The following is a 13410-nucleotide window of genomic DNA, read 5'->3' as shown; positions in this document are numbered from 1 at the left end:
TCTGCTTCCCAGTAATCTTGATACCAATATATTGAAACATGTCTCATGATGCCATGACACAAGCTCCACCCTCTCACTTTCACCTAAAGCAACCAAATTACTTTGAAAATAAAACATAATGTTATTAGCATGTAATCAATAATATCTCTCTCTGTCTCTGTCTCTGTCTGTCTGTCTCTGACTCTCTCTGCCTGGTATCTCCTAGCAAAGATTTGGCACTTAGCTGAGCAAAGGCAGAAGCTTACATACCTTTGGTGTGCTATGTTGCAAAGATAAGACAAAAGAAGAAGGCAAACGCAAAGGAAATTACAGTGTGATATTGGAGTGGGTTAGATAAACCCTTCTACATGTCCATATTATTATTTATCTTCCTATTGGGTCAGCATGATAGCCATCCTATCTTTGAAATATGGTTGGTAAATATGCACTATTTGGTTTAGTGGGCTACAAGTTTCTGATAGATTCATGTCCCTTTCATCACTCAGGATCAGTTCACCTTGCTATGAATGCTTTTTTACAAGGTTATGTTAAGCAATTCTGATGTATGCGGGAAGGAAGGATTTGGTAGTCAATGCAACCCACATATGTATGGGGAGGGAGTACTGTTTACTGCAACACGTACAAATACTTAAACAGCAGAGTTCTTTGTCATAATGTTGCAATGTGCATTACTCTGTCTTATAGATGTCAGTGTGCCCCTGCCCAGATTCTGGATATTATAATAAATATTGGTGCTAAGACCCTTTAAATTTTTAAACTCCTTAAAGATGAACTAGGATCTATCCAGCTTGCAAGTGTTAACATTTAACAGCTGTCATCATTCTAGCTTGGATCTGAAAAGAGAAAAGAAGACTTGTTCTGATTTGAAAGTTATTGATATTATGAAGATGCTCAAATCAATTTTTTTCCTTGTATGATTTCTTACAACATTTGCTATGACTGTATTTTCAAATTTGCATGATTAAGAAACCACTGCAACTCTTGCACATCTAAAAACTCAGTTTTGGTGACTTGACAGAACAGTGGTCACCTTATCACTGTTTCTTTCCTGGATGTCAATCTTGCAAGTTGAGAAAAGTTTTAAAAGAACGTGACAAATTCTTGTTGAACATATATCCAAAAATACTACCTGTCCTTCTAAATTTCAGTGAGACAAATATTGGCACAATTGCTTAAGGTATTGTTACTCATCATTGGATTATGTGCAATCAAACAATTTTTAGTTCACTGGATCCAGATGTGGAAAAAAAGCTCTAGGCCCACCCTTTGCATTTTAAATGACATATTGAACATGCTTTAAAAATCTCTAGCTTAAACCAGCTAGATTCAATTTTCATTCTGTCCATGGAACTTGGACTTCCAGTGTATATGTAATGAATAAACTAGATTCAATAAAATCAACAATAATACTTCAAAAGTATCCCTATCTAAGGAACAGAGATTCAAAATTTGTCATCACTAGCAGGAGATAATCTTATAGTGCAGCAGGTGAAAAGAGAACACCTGCTGTGAAGTTTTATACAGTTTAAAGATGCTGGAAAGATGCCAGGGTTTTTCTAGAGGCACAAGATACACAGCTGTACTCTGCACAAATAATTAAAGGAAAGTCATCCACAAACGGTACTAAGTACAGTTATAACTAATGCTAGGAAAGGCTTTTTCATGAAAAGAATCAGACTGCAAGACCATTTACTGGTGATATATAATACCTACTGGCATATATTCATTCAAGGTAAAATTTTACAAAAACCTGTGTTAGCTGCATAAGTGTCAGAACAGTGCTACAGTATATCCATTGGTATTATACTCCATATTCCAATATATTATACTAAGTATATTAGTCAATATCATACTTATGATTTGCTATTCCTAAATAAGAACTGGAATAGCACAAATCTAAGAAGTTTATTTTAGGAAATCTTAACATCTCAACTACTTTTCAAGATTAGGATTATATTTGACTTTTGGAAAGAAAGACTGCAGACAGCTTTGTGAAAAGCAGAGTGACTGAAGAATGGTGACCGGGCTGTTTCTTTGATAATTCCACTCTGCAAAAGGAGAGGACCTGAGATTATCCACAAGTGCTCTGGACAGCTGCTGCTTTCAAGATAGCAGTGTCTGGCAGGTATAAAGACCTGGGAAATGATTTAGGGGCCATTTAAATCAGGGAAGACAATCTAAATAGTAGCAAAAGACTGGATGAGAACCCACATGCCGAAGCCATAAATCTTCTATGAAGGATGTGTGGCATAATTTTTATATAGCCTAGAAAACACATAAAGGACTAATTTCTATATCTATAAAATTTGGGTGAACATGGCTGTATCTTTCAGTAATTAATAGTAGTAAATTCAATAAAATGTTCAATATAGTTAACTGAAATAATGTTTTTAAATAATTTCTTTGGTGTATGTAATTGGTAGTGATTATTAAGTTTTCTAGAGGAACTATATATAATTTTTAAAAATATTACACACTGAAATTGAAGTTGCTTTTCTCCAAGAGTAGGATTATAGGATTTGGATTGAATCATGCTTATATGTACTTCAACACCACTCACTTCAAAGATCAGGCTGAAAACCAATGTTCACATTTTATGATTAGAATATGAAATGTTATGTAAAAGGTATAATATATAATAATAGTCATGTATCCAGATGAGATATAAGTTGATCTGATCTAACAAGTCCATAAAAGGATATTTAAGATGTTTCTTTAAAAAAAATTGTAACGAAGTGTCTTGAATATTCAGTTAGTAGATTGAGAAATGTGGGGGTGGGGTTTGATCCATGAAATAAGATGTTGGGTTGACTATTAAATATGCTAACCCTTTTATATTAAACAACATCTCTTTGTTTCAAAATGCAGTTCCTGAAACTCATGTAAATGATGTAATCACATGGCTCTTTGCATAGATTTGCTTCATCTAGCAGCTAATTGAAAAGTATTTGTGGACTCCACTTTGGCGAAGAATGCATTGTTTCCTTCCTTGTAATGATTTACATGCTGATATTGTGGTTGTGACAGCTGAAGGCTACTCTTTTATTAATTGTTTTTTAAAGGGTTATAGAAACATACAATATTAATATGCAGTTTTCAATTTATAGATGCATTTTTTCCAAAGAGTTAATCATCTTACTAGCTTACTGTAAGATAATCAGTAGCACAGCAAGGAATATATGAATTTTATAACATTGCTAGCTTCCTCTCTGTCTTGGGAGCTTCAGAATGGATGCACATGATAATGCATGCATTGCCACACTATGATTAATGGGGTGAGGTAAAGAAAGCAAAAAAAAAAAATCTTTTCATTTCTTCAAACTGCAGCCAATGTATGATGCTAGACATAAAATCATTGATGATGTTGCCAAATTCTCAGGATCACATTGTGATTTATTCAGACTCAATCAGGGCTAAGTCAGCCTTTTGAAAATGGTCATGTTCAAGGAGACTTGCTAATAAATAAAATAGAGCACTATCCTTATAAGTAAAATCTAATGTTTTGAAATACCGTTTTTGTCTCCTTTCAAGAATAAAGAATACTATCTTTCAAGAATGAATAATGCTATAATCTGTAAATCATGTGAAACAATTTGACTTCTGAATCTGGTATGTTAAAAAAGGAGCAAGTCATAGTTTGTAGATACCATATAGCAATCAATAAACCATGGCTAGAAATTGGATTTATTAGCCAAGTCTTCTAGCACAAGCCAAGTGTGATCCTTGAAGTAGCACACATTTCTTAGAATATTAGAGTTGGAATTTAGTGTGGAATCTGCTAAAGCATTTCAGATAGATGGTCTCCCAGACTGTCTGCCATATTCTATGAAGCGAGGAAATATACCACTTCACAATCAATGTTCCACTAATTTCTGTCTCGCTGTGGGTTAAAAAATTGTTTTGTGCAGCTTTTCTCAAACGCAGTATAAATTTGTGCACCAAAATATGCATGTAAAAGGAAATTATTCATACATGTTAAAATGTTTACAAATTTCTTAACTAAAGTAGAGAAACCAGAACGCTTAATAGTATGTCACATACACTTACACATTATACTTGCTGATCACTATGTATTGAATTATTCCTAGTTCAACAGAAGTATTTTCATCAGAAAATATTTGCTTATTGAAGAAGCAATTATAATTTATTTATGAAAGTCCACAGGTTTTATAATTTTTCTCTGCAAACATTAGCATTCAACTATTTTAGTTTTGTCAAAATCTAGTAATCTGTCATTTCAGCTCCTTACACACATAAGCATTTCCAAATGCTCAAAGTATAACTGTTTTCTCAATTTGTTCTTTATGGAATATATTAAACTAAATCCACACTCATAGATTGTCCTAGATCAGGGGGTCAAACTCAAGTCCTGGGGACCAGATTGAGCTCGCAGGGTGCTTAGATATGGACTGTGGGGCCACCCTGGAAACAGTGAAAGACCAGGCCGCGGTGCCTTTGCCAGCAAAAATGTTTTTACTGGCAGAGGGTTGCAGGAGGCCATCACGGTAAAAAACAGAGCCCAGGTGAGCCGTGTATGACCCCCGGGCTTCATTTTTGCTGGCAGAGGCTGCAGGACGCCATCATGTCCGAAAATGGAGCCTTGACGAGTGACGTCGATCTGGACATGCCCACTGGGGACATGCCCATTAAGGTCCCCTGAGGACAAACACAACCCTGATGTGGCCCTCATTGAAATCAAGTTTGATATCCCTGTCCTAGATGCTGTTAATATTCTTCCAATATTAATCAATTTTGCAAGATCATTTGGAGTTCATTTGGAGATGTAAAAAAACACCATCCACAGAAAGATTGACAGAACTTGGCCTTTAAGTTTTTCATCAACAACAAACATTAAGTTACTGCATCACTCAATTATTATTGATTCTTCAGCCAAACAAACCTGCTTGAAGAGAGCAGCATATGCAAAGCATGCACACAGAGAACTGGTACTAACCGGTTCAAGAGCTCACCTCTGTGCTGAATGCAGAAAGACCTCTTTCATATCTGCTGCCAATCCAGGCAGATTATAATAAACTCATTGTTGTCTTTCCTTTTACTCATCCTACCCAAACACTCTCAAAGCATTTACAGGTAGGGCTTGACTTACAACCATTTGTTTAGTGACTGTTAAAATGGCAGTGGAAAAAATGACATAATTTTTCACACTTATGACCATTGCAGCATCCCCATAGTCACATGATCAAAATTCAGATACTTGGTAATTGGTTCATATTTGTGATGGTTGCAATGTCCCGAGGTCATGTGATCACCTGACAAACCAAGTCAATGGAGAACCCAGATTCACTTAACAACAGGTGACTAACTTAACTGCAGTGATTCACTTATCAACTGTGTCAAGAAAGGTCCTAAAATGGGCAAAACCCACTTAACAATTGTCTTTAGCAACATATTTTTGGGCTCAATTATAGTCGTAAGTTGAGGACTACCTGTACATATTCCAATTTGTTTCCATGATGTCTATGACATGATATTTATTCTCCCATGTTAAGAAATCAAGTTCTCCCTGTTGGTTTCCTATACTTTTACACCAGTGTAAAAATATCTGAGATGTGAATCGTGTCCTTCTGGCTTTATTTCTTTATATATATATATATATATATATATATATATATATATATATATAGATAGATAGATAGATAGATAGATAGATAGATAGATAGATAGATAGATAGATAGATAGATATGATAGATAGAGAGATAGAGAGATAGAGAGATAGAGATAGAGATATACCAGTCTCTGAGTTCTATCCTTAGACTTCACCATTAATTCCTGTGGTTTTGGCTCCAGCTTTGGATGTATAATCCACTCTTTGCTTTTATCACACTTCCCTTTTGCCTCTTTAGGAGATTGACATGACAACTATCAAATGCACCCTTTCCAGCTGAGATATAGCCCACCTCTTGTTGGGAGTTCTTCATGAGTTAGCTCAATCCATGGTTGAGGAATCTTGGATTGCCATTTATGTGGTCAGTTGCTCACTTTCAAAACCCCTTCTCTCTAATTTTTAATATGCCATTATTTTAAAATATTCTAGATTATTTTGGAGAGTAAATGCTCCCAGTGAATTTATAATTCTTTTAGTGATCTCCGCTTAGCTCTACAAAACATAAAACTTTATAAAAATCTTATTACTCATCTATAACAAGAGTATTTTGATATTCCCTATGAGTTTTACTTTATTAGTGTGTTTTATACTATTTCAGATATTTATGTAAAATTTGTGCAAAGTAGGGAGGCACATTGTTTGAACTTTTTTGCTGGTATAAAAATGTTTCATTAACCTTTAAAGTTAATGTCAGCATGATTTTACTACATTCTGCTAATCTCCTGGTAGCAAGCAAAAGTTCTTAAAATTGTTTTATAATAGTTAGCTGACTTATGGTTTGTTTCAGTTTATGTATTTTTAAGACAGCTATCCTATTCTATCTCCCTTAATACTGGCTATATGTCTGCTTACTTTTCCATGATCAAAACATAATATTTTAGATTGAAAGATATGTGATTATTTGGATGTGCTGTGCACAGAAAAGTACAAATCTAGCCAACCCCATATGTTCTACTCAGACATGCCTGGTCTATTTGAAGGAAACAAATATGGCCTCTTCCTACTTCATTCCTGTCCTTCCTATCTTTGCAAGAGTCCATTTCCTAGGAAGTAAAGATGAGGAATTGTAGAAAAATATGGTTGGAATGGGCAAATTTAGGGGAGCATGGGTATTCTGTATTCTGAATGGCAGCTTGTGAGCTAACCTCATACAAACAAGCAAAAATTTAGGAAGAGATGTTTACTGTTGTTGTTGTTCTCTCTCTCTCTCTCTTTCGGAATTTGAAGCAAGTCATAAAATTAATAAAAAGAGAAAAGAAAAGGAGTATAGGGTAAAGGTTCCCCTCGCACATATGTGCTAGTCGTTCCCGACGGGGGGGGGGGGTGCGATGCTCATCTCCATTTCAAAGCCAAAGAGCCAGCACTATCCAAAGATGTCTCCATGGTCATGTGGCCAGCACAAGTAAATGCCGAAGGCTCATAGAATATTTTTACCTTTCCACCAAAGGTGTTTCCTATTTTTCTACTTGCTTTTTTACATGCTTTCGAACTGCTAGGTTGGCAGAAGCTGGGACAAGTAACGGGAACTCACCCCATTACGTGGCACTAGAGATTCGAACTGCTGACCTTTCTGATCAACGAGTTCAGCATTTTAGCCACTAACCTACCACATCCGTTTGAGCCACCATGTCCCTTGTATGTATATAGTGTATGTATGCAGTGACTACGCAGTGGGCTAAAAAAGAGAGGACCTTAAGGAGCAGGTAGGGAAATTTTTCTAGAACAAGTACTAAATGTGCTATAACCACAAGAAGCAAGGGCTTGACAAAAATTAATAGCACTTATATAAGGATGTTGCATGTTCTGAATGGTTGAATAAACAGGACATAGTAACCAGTGGCCTGAAAAACAAGACCCATGGGAAACAACAAACAAGTGGTAGAGATAAAGCAATGAGGAAATGAGAGACGAAAGAGGACTTGGTGTAGGGCAAGATAAAGAAAAACAACAGCAACAACAATAACAAACAACAACATAAATCCAAAGTAGGTCTGTTCCTGCTGAAGCCCTTCTTGGAGTAGTGCCATCATTCCAATCCCATGCTTGTGTGTGCCATGGGAGCAAAGAACCTGTTTGTCTGGTTTGGAGAGGCAATTTTGCAATGCTAGAAAAAGGGCAATCCAAATTCTATGGACTTAGCATAGCAGCATTGCCATCCAGTGTATCCTCAGTTGCAGAGGAATAAATTAATACATCTGTGTGCTCACTCAGTTAATGGAAAAGATTGTGCTCAAAATCTAGATTGAGTAGAAAACTATACTAGTTTATGTTACCATATTTCAACAGAAAGTTTTTTTCAGTGTTCTGTGCTATTTATTCCTACCACTTCACATCCATTGGTAAGAGGCAACAAAGTAGGCTTATTTCAAATAATAAGCCATGCACGTGTATGTATACTGAATGCAAATGACTCATTAAATTAGTGATGGTTTCTCTGGTCTTTCCTACTGGAGGTAACAGAGCCTGAAGCAGTATTTGTCAAGGGGAGCAGGCTAAGTTCCCCAAACTCATCTCAATAATGGGTAAAAGCTAATTGATGCATATTAGGACGTGTGTGGTTCCAAAGCCCAAACTCAAAAAATGCATCTAAATAAGGGCAAATTGGGCCGCTTAAAAAAAAAAAATCTTAGTAACTACAAAGTCCATGCCAAATAATAAGAGTGGAGCTGAAATAAAATTTCAAAGTCAAATCCCTCTTTCTTAAAAGAGTGTTTTTATGATAATAAATATGTTGCTATCTCCATTATCTCTCAAAAATTACTGTTTGTGAAATAAAATCAGCTAAACATTCAGATCATGAACTGTGCCTTCTAGGATCTTGTATGCGTATGCTTGTTGGTCATCCCCAGTCCAACTCTCTTTCTAGTATTTGTCAATTAAAGGGGATCAAGGCAGGGCTGGGCTGCTGGGGATTCGCAGGAGTTCGGGAGAACCTCTAGATGAGATTCTGTGCAGTTTGGAGAACCCCCAAATCCCACTCCTGGCTTGGTCCTGCCCACCCCTCCCTCACAGGAGTCCCTATGCATCCTATTTCGAATGCAGGTAAGTGCAGGGCGCGCAGGGAGGCTCAAGGAGGGTGAAAAATGGGCCTACCAGAAGTTCGGAAAGACCAGAAACAGGCCCATTTCCGGCCTACAGAAGGCCTCCAAAGCCTAGAGAGGGCAAAAACACCCCCCACCCCCGTGGTGCAGGAGGCCAACTCGGCCACGGTCACCCAGCAACCAGTCAGAGAATCCTTTGCTAAAACTTTTGAAGCTCACCCCCGCTTCAAGGGCCAGGTGCCTTCAACAAATAGCAGGGAAGATTCACACTTCTTGGCTACTGCAATGCTGTGGCTTCTATGATGATCAACAAAATCAGTGCACCTCTCATGCACTGTCCTTAATACCAGAAGTTCAGGTTTTTCCCCCCAGGTTCCTGGGAGGAATTTTCATTGCCTAAAATAGAGAACTGTTACTGAAGCAGACTTTTTTTTTTCTTATTGGAGTAAACAGTTGTGCAACAAGAACAGAAAAAAGCCCATTCTTCCTTCACCGTGTTTATATTTGCTCCTGTGAACTAGCTACAATTCTATTCATGTAACATACAATAAGCTAGACTTCTATTTGTACAATCAAACTTGTTGATGTAATTTTTTTTTAACAGCTTTAATATTTTTTCTCATCACATTTAAAGCTGGTTGAAATATTACAAAAGACTCTGCTCTCACAAACAATTTGTACAACTAAACAAACTTTTCACCCCATGTATGTTGAACTCAAGTACTGTGGAAATTTCCTTGAACTTGGTAACTCTTACACTCCAATTTTACATTTTAAAGCTCATCATTTTTTCTAAAGTAAAGGTTTTTTTTTTAACAGGCTTGACAAGAAAACAAATAATCTAATGGAAAAATTTGTAGAAATAACTCCATTGCTGAAATAACTAAACGATTGTAGTCCTATACTATAATCATTCCAATAGTTTGACCTTTTGGTCACATGCTTCTAATCAATATTGTTAATGTTTACACGAGTCAGTAAGGAGAGAAAAGTAGTATGATAAATATATTATTGTTGCTATAGGACATGTTTTTAAATGTCTAAATACTAATCGATATCTAGAAATTAGGTATTGACTACTGTAAAACAGTTTCATAATATGTAATTATTGGTTTGGTCTTTTAGAAATTAGACTTTCTCACTTTGGGAATAGAGTAAATAGACTGTCATGCAATTAAAGTGTGTTATGACCTTTTGATTCAAGTTTCCTCTTTCCAAAAAGTTATTAAATTTAAATATGATTGCAGAGCCCTATTATGCTCAAAGCATCAATTTTTAATTATTGTAAGGTCATTGCTGGAATATATGTGATTCGTGCAATATTTTAGTATACTATTTATTTTCATTTCACAAGCTCACAGCTGTTTCGGTTCCCCTTAAGCAGATCTATTATTCCCATTAAAATTTGAGCCATGTTATTTTCCTAGAAGTTATTCATAGCTTCATATCCCAAGTAGTCCAGCTGCACAACTCAGTGTACAATTATGGTGAAAATTCAGAGATATAAGTGAGATATTTCAGTATAAATTAAAATTATTAAATCTATTTATATATGAGGAACAAATTATGACTTATCTGGTGAATTAGTTCCTCCAGCCATGAACTCATTAATGTGGACACTGTCCCATAAAAGTCTCCAAACATTTTGCAGATTTTTTTAAAAACATGACTTCCCCTGCTGTGGTATTGTGCTCTTCCTCTATGACAACTTAAGCATCATAGGCTAACTTGCAAGTTCAAATCATTGAATTAAACAACACACACACACACACACACACACTGTCACACACCATGTATGTGTGTGTGTGTGTGTGTGTGTGTGTGTGTGTGTGTGTGTGTGTGTATGTATGTATATATACATACCAGTTTTTCTACTACCAGTTTTCTATGCATTTATGTTTCTAGGAATGGGCTTGCACACTGGGCAATGACTTAATGTGGCTTGCTTGGTTTTGACATAGTGTTGTGTGAATTCATGCAAACATGAGCATAAGGAGTAGCACCCCTTTTTGTTTTCATTCTCCAGGTGCCATAGGAAATAGGGATTACCTTCATTAGAGAAGGTACATCTGAAAATTTTCATCTCATTTTTTAAAATGTTGTGATCTGTGTTTTGTTATTCTACGTTTCTTTGCCTTTTTAGAAAACCAATTGCTATATTTAAAAGCTGCTATCTTCTATATATTCCTAGCTTAGAAGTCATATGACCAATAGACCATGAATTAATAACTGTGATTTTGATTTAATATACCCATTTGAAATATTCTTGACATAATGAAACAATATATACAGAACAAAAGATATTTCATGTTAGGGAACAATGGCAATTTTAAACAAGCTCCTTCCTCCCATTCATCTTATATCCTTGTAATATAAATTTATTATAAATTTAATAGGTTATATGCTAGCCCATGTTGAGTACTGTCTGTCCAACCAAAAAAATGTTTTTACACTTAAATTATTGAATTTTTTAAAAATTATCCAGAGCTATCATTTAAAAAGAACTGAATAGCAGAGTGGGCATGAACTGATCTAAGAGGGCACGATCAGACATTCTGGCTGTTTAAGAATCAGAGGTGGGTTCCTGCCAGTTCTAACCTCGTCTATAGAAGAGGTTCCACAAATCTACAGTCCCATTTAGAACCAGTTCCAGCTCCCATCCCCCCGCGCATCCGCACATCATCAAGATGAAGAAAGAGAGGAGGAATTCTGGGAGTCGAAGTCCACAAGTCTTAATGCTGTCAAGTTAGAACACCCCTGGGGTTTTTTTCTTAAGGGTTAGGGGTGCAAGGGTCTTGTAACTTGACAGCTTTAAGACTTGTGTGCTTCAATGCCAGAGCTCCTAAGCCAACATTACTGGAGGAGGAATTCTGGGAGTAGAAGTCCACAAGTCTTAAAGCTGTCAAGTCTGAACAACCCTGGAGTATTTTTTTTCTAAAGGGTTAGGGGTGCAAGGGTCTTGTAATTTGACAGCTTTAAGACTTGTGTGCTTCAAATGCCAGAGTTTCTGAGCCAACATTTTGGTTGCTAAGAGCGTTGTTAAGTGAGTTTCACCACATTTTACAAGTTTGCTACGCTCACCAAGTCACATGGCTGGCAAGCCACTCTCACCCGGTCACATAACTGGTAAGCCACCCCCACCCGATTACATGGCTGGCAAGCCACTCCCACAAAGCAGGCCACACCCGCAGAAGAGGTTCTAAAAAAATTGAAACCCACCACTTGTAAGGACATTCCCTAGATCCCTCCTTTGCTGGAAAAAGTCTATTGAATTCTTTCCTTATGTTCCTGTGACTTTGTTCCTGTTACTGCTGCAGACAGAGCTTTGGCTTGAACTTGGACCCCCCTTGGATGGCTTTCTTTAGAGCTAGACCAACTGCTTCTGAGTTGACACAGTTTTCCTGCCTTTAAATGGTTCAGATTCATTGTGATCCAGGCAAAAAATGTCTCTTGGTTCTAAACAAATTTCTTCATATATTTATGACTCTTATTTATGACTCTTAGTTTATCTTTTCCTCCTCTTTCATAAGAGATTTACGACAAGCCAATTAAAGTGCACAGACTTGTAATTTGCATCTCAGTCTGTCTGCTTTCAGTGCCTGGGACTCTTGCCAAGGTGGCACAGAATGGTTTGCTCCATAATATCAAAGGAGAAGCGTGCAGGGATCTCCATCCATGCAGCATATCTCAGTCCTCAAGATGTTCAAAATACTTAGAATGACGTAAACACCAAGGTATCCTGAAAATTAAGGAGATACATCAGTTTTTCTTGTCATGTCATATAATCCCACCTTTTTCTCAAGCTGCTACATAAACAGAAGAAAAGTAGTGTTTTTACATGTCCTAATAGAGTTGTGGTACCTTGTGGCATTAATCTCCCAAATCCCAGAAAAATACAACCAAAAGCTATCTAAACAATCATGTTTATGGTCCTGAAGTAGGGAGGTACTAATAACCAGCAGCAGATTCACCTCAGTGGTGGAATTCAAATAATTTAACAACCGGTTCTCTGCCTTAATGATTTCTTCCAACAACCAGTTCACCAAACTGCTCACAAAGTTAACAACCGGTTCTCCCGAATTGCTGTGAACTGGCTGAATCCCACCACTTATTCACCTCCTCACATTATTCCACCAATGTGTAATGATAAAGAGGCAAGCAGGCACAACAAACTGACTCAATTATTTATCTGAGGTGAAGTGCATAATGGTGTTGTGTCCAACTTTTTGTTTCTTACAATGCATGAAAGTGCTTTCTGCCTTCTGAAATAATGCATGAAGTGATGTCTTAGTTGGAGAGGAAAATTCTCCACCATGCCATTAGCTATTCCTGCCATAATCTGTTCAACCATATACTTAATCACCAGTATTTTGAGCCACCAATTTTGTGGCGCCTTTCAGAACAGGCATTGCACTATTAAACTTTACCTACTACAGCTGGTACAGGTCATCCTCAACTTACAACAGTTCATTTAGTAACTGTTCAAAGTTCTAACAGCACTGAAAAAAGTGACTTGTGACCTTTTTTCACACTTACGACTGTTCCAGCATCCCCATGATCACACACATTGGCAATTGACTCATATTTATGACACCTGCAGTGTCCTAGGGTCATATGATAAGCTTTTGCTACCTTCTGACAAGCAAAGTCAATGAGGAATCTAAATTCACTTAGCAACTGTGGTAGGAAAAGTTGTAAAATGGGACAAACTCACTTAACAAATGTTTCACTTAGCAACATAA

Source organism: Thamnophis elegans, chromosome 3 (assembly GCF_009769535.1).
Source record: "Thamnophis elegans isolate rThaEle1 chromosome 3, rThaEle1.pri, whole genome shotgun sequence".
In the NCBI taxonomy this organism is placed as follows: domain Eukaryota; kingdom Metazoa; phylum Chordata; class Lepidosauria; order Squamata; family Colubridae; genus Thamnophis; species Thamnophis elegans.
The sequence above is the reverse complement of the archived record's forward strand: the minus strand, read 5'-3'. Positions refer to the sequence as shown.